This window comes from Miniopterus schreibersii (genome assembly GCF_964146895.1).
Source record: "Miniopterus schreibersii genome assembly, chromosome: 16".
Classification (NCBI taxonomy): domain Eukaryota; kingdom Metazoa; phylum Chordata; class Mammalia; order Chiroptera; family Miniopteridae; genus Miniopterus; species Miniopterus schreibersii.
Window position 1 is genome coordinate 42,698,688 of NC_138116.1, and position 3,912 is coordinate 42,702,599.

Here is a 3,912-nt window from a genome sequence, read left to right on the forward strand (position 1 = left end):
TTTTTTAAATAACAAAACCAAATGTACATTATTAAATATCTATTGAGGAGAGAGCTGAAAACAGAAACAGGTATGGCCCATTAAACCATACCTATTAGCTCCTAAACAAACTGGAATAAGAATGAGAAAAAATATATATGTTAATCTCCAAATGGGAAACATACCATGTTTATGGATTGAAGTACTCAATATTGTTAAGATGGCAATTCTTTGAAGCACTCCCTATTAAAATCCCAACAGGCTTTTTTAAAAATAGGAATTGATAAGCTGATCAAAATTTATAGGGACATGGAAAGGACCTAGAGTAACCAAAGCTATTCTTTGCAACAAAACGAACAAAATTAGATACTGACATGATTTCAAACTTACTGTAAAGATACAATAATCGAAACAGTGTGGGGAGATAATGTCCCCCCACCTCTGCAGGGCTGCAGCTGCCGGACTGGCCATGGCCGCTACCCTGTTCCAGCTGAAGTTCACAGCGAAGCACCTGGAGAAACTGGCCAAGAAGGCAGAGGACTGGAAGGCGGAGCAGGCCAAGGTGAAGAAGGCCCTGCAGCCGAACAACGTGGAGTGTGTGGAGAATGCCAATTGCAAGAAGAATGGAGGTGTGAGCTCACTCCGCAGGTGTCCCATGTGGACACATGTGGCCTCCAAGGTGCAGATGGCTGTGACCATGAAGGGGGTGACCAAGAAGATGACGCAGGTGACCAAAGTCCTGGACTGAGCCCTGAGCAGCATGGACTTGCCGAACCAGCAAAGATGGGCAGGTTGAAGCAGTGGGTGCAGAAGCTGACATGCACACTTCAGTGATGGAGGACTCCAAGAGCTCGGCCACCACACTGACCACACCAAAGGAGCAGGTGGACACTCTCATTGTGCAGATCGCAGGGAAGACTGGCCTGGAGGTCCTCGACCAGCTCAGCCAGCTGCCCTAGGGCGCGTTTGCCTGGTGAGAGCTCCGTGCGCAGCCAGGAGGACCAGCTGTCGGCCCAGTTGGCTGCCCTGAGGAATTAAGAGCCGCCATAGGACACTGTGGTCTGGCCATGTCCCCTGTGTCATGCCTTCGTGCTGACCCCGCAGCAGCCCTCAGCCCTCGCTGCTCTTAGCATCTCTCGCTTGCCAGGCCTAGAACCTCCTGTCCTCTTAGGCTGGGTGGCAGGTGAGTTTGCACAAACTTCTGACTTCTGTGAGTGATTTCTGTGACTTTGGGTCAAGCAGCTGGAGGATCGGCAGGCTCCCTTCTGTGCCCCACTCAGCGAGGATGCTTGTGTGCTGCTGGCTGTCAGCCAGTTGGGGTCTCCAGCTGTCAGGTGGTACCTGAAGCCCTCCTACTTTTGCAGAATGTCCTGGGAGTGGGGTCCTGTCTCCTCCAGCCTGGACCTGCACTCCTGCCAGCTGGCTGAGCCTCTCGGGGGTGCCTGGCCCCAAGTCCAGGCATGCCACCCTGGGGGGCACGTCCTCCCTCCACTGCTGCCCTCGGAGGGCCCCTGGGTGTCTGCGGTCACCCTTTAGGGCCCAGTCTCTGCCAGGTCCCTCTGGGTCAAGGAGCAGGCAGCCACACAGTCACACCTGCCACTGAACTGCAGGGCCTCCTCACACCCTTGACCCGGGAAGCCAGAGTGGCTTGCTGGGATGGCCTAGAGATAGCTGCACCTTCTGTTCTTCAAGTTCTTAACTTTAGTTCGTTTTCTTGAAGCTGTTTGGCTTTGTTCTGAGGGTTTTTTGTTTCTTTTGGGTTTCTTTTTTTGCCAAAATAGGAACAGGCAGAAGAAGGGGAGCATTGGGTCTGCGCCCTCCTTGGTGGGAGCTGAGTGGTGGGTGCTGGCCGGACTGGCTCCGTGCACAGCTAACCAGGGGACCAGCCCCTTCCAGAGGCTCCGGCCATTCAGTCTGTCCCACACCAATGGCTCTTGTGAACAGAAACATTGGAGTCCTTCCCCTTGACTTCTGCATTTGTTTATTTCTAGACTTGGGAGCCCCTGGGTGTTCTGTGCAATGAGTGGTGTTGGGGCAGCCTTGGCAGCCCTGGGCTGTGGGTGAGACTCCAGAGTGAGGGCAGGGCGCTGTCTGGCTTTTCTCCAGCCATACCAACCTCACCTTACTCCTTGGAGGTGCCCCTCAGGGTGCCCATGTGCTAGGGGTTCAGAGACAGCTTTGGGTGTCCTCTCCCAGTGAGGGGAGAGGCCTCGGCTCATGAAAGGGCAAAGTGAATGTATGTGCCCTTTCCCTAAAATGCTGTTGTAAGTAAACAAATCGATCATTGAAAACAAACAAAAAAACAACAGTATAGTCCTGGCATTGGGATAGACACAGAGTCAACATAACAAAATAAAGAGTCCAGAAATAGACCTTCTCCTTTATTAACAACTGGTTTTTCCTAAAGGTAGCAAGGAAATTCAGTGGGGAAAGGATAGTCTTAAATGAATGGTGCTTGAGCATTGGATATCCGTATACAAAATGAGTAATAATAAACTGAGACCTTTGCCTCATACCATACACAAAACTAACTCAAGATGGCCCATAAACTAAATATAATGAAAACTATAAATCTTCTAAATGAAAACATAATAGAAAAATTTTGTGATCTTGGGTTAGGCAGAGACTTCTTCATTATGACACATAAATGTAATCCATAAAAGAAAATATTGATAAATTTGAATTAATTAAACTCAATCTGCTCAAACCCTTAGAGAGAAATATGAGGGATGACACATTTGCAAATAAGATTCTAAAATCATTTGGTGCTTAAATACTATTCTCCCTTGGAAATCTTCAAGGATTGTGGCCAGTTTGAATGGAGTTTTTATTACAATGGATAAGCACTAGCCAAATATTTCTAAGACTCTAGACAGCTGTGGCTACACGTACCAACTCAAAGGTCTTGCCTGGATTTTTTCAAAGCCTCTCAATCATTTGCCTGGTCCTGCTTCTTTGATTCAACCAATTTATTAAGTGTCTACTATGTTCCAGGCACAAATCAAGGCCCTGAGGACATAACAGTAAACAAGACAGACCGAGTTTCTGGTTCACGGAGCTTGCTTTTTGAAAATAGAGAGACAGACAAAAACAAACTTTAACATGTCAGGTAGTAATGAGTGCTATGGAGAAAAGTAAAGCAAGATGTAGAGATATGTGCTGCAGCTATTTTAGATAGAACGATGGTCTATTGGAAAAGGTATTTATTTGAACAAAGACCTGCTTAAAGTGAGTGAGCCTGTCATGCAAACACAGAATAGGTGTGGAGGCAGATTCCAGCAAAAATACAACTGGAAGGAAGCATGGGGAGTTAAGGGATTTGAGGGATGGTGTGATTAGAGCGCAGAAGAAGAGGGAATAGTGGGAGATGAGCTGGGGGTGGGAGAAGTACAGTTGATGTGTGGATTGGTTTATAGGCTGGGGTAAAGAGTTTGGATTTTATCCTAATTTTGATAGGAAGCCCCCTTTGTCTGTCTCATTTACTCAGGGCCATGAATAGAACCTAGCACATAGATATTGATTTTTTTCCAGATCAATCTATAGATTTAATGCATCACCAATCAAAATTTTAACAGGACAGTATGGGTGTTAGGCAGACATGAGCAGAGCAAGGACCATGGGCCAGGTACAGAAACTCACCACGACAAAAAGCCCCAGATGCCTAGCAAGGGGCAAAACTGAGAAAATAAGAACCTTGTCCCCAGGGTAACCTATGCTCCCTTAGCCTATCCCTGCTCTTGAAGTTTAGACCCCGAGTGTTTCCTCCCAAAAGATAACATATAGGCCTCAGTTGTATTTCAGCTCCAGGCCCAGAAAAGCAGCAAAACCAGACAAGTGGCACCTCAGCTGCCTCAGAACCAGATACATTAACTAATGACCTTGCCCTGGCACTGACCAATCAGTGGAGACCACAGTCCTGAAAGAGCACACCTG

General features: G+C 47.5%; 1 pseudogene across 1 annotated transcript; it reads left to right on the plus strand.

The window, feature by feature from the left end:
- The first annotated feature begins 427 nt into the window (after positions 1-427).
- Positions 428-1,017, plus strand: LOC308568874 (charged multivesicular body protein 1a pseudogene; annotated as a pseudogene). Its single transcript has one exon. The product of its transcript is annotated as a charged multivesicular body protein 1a pseudogene (transcript).
- Positions 1,018-3,912: the final 2,895 nt, after the last annotated feature.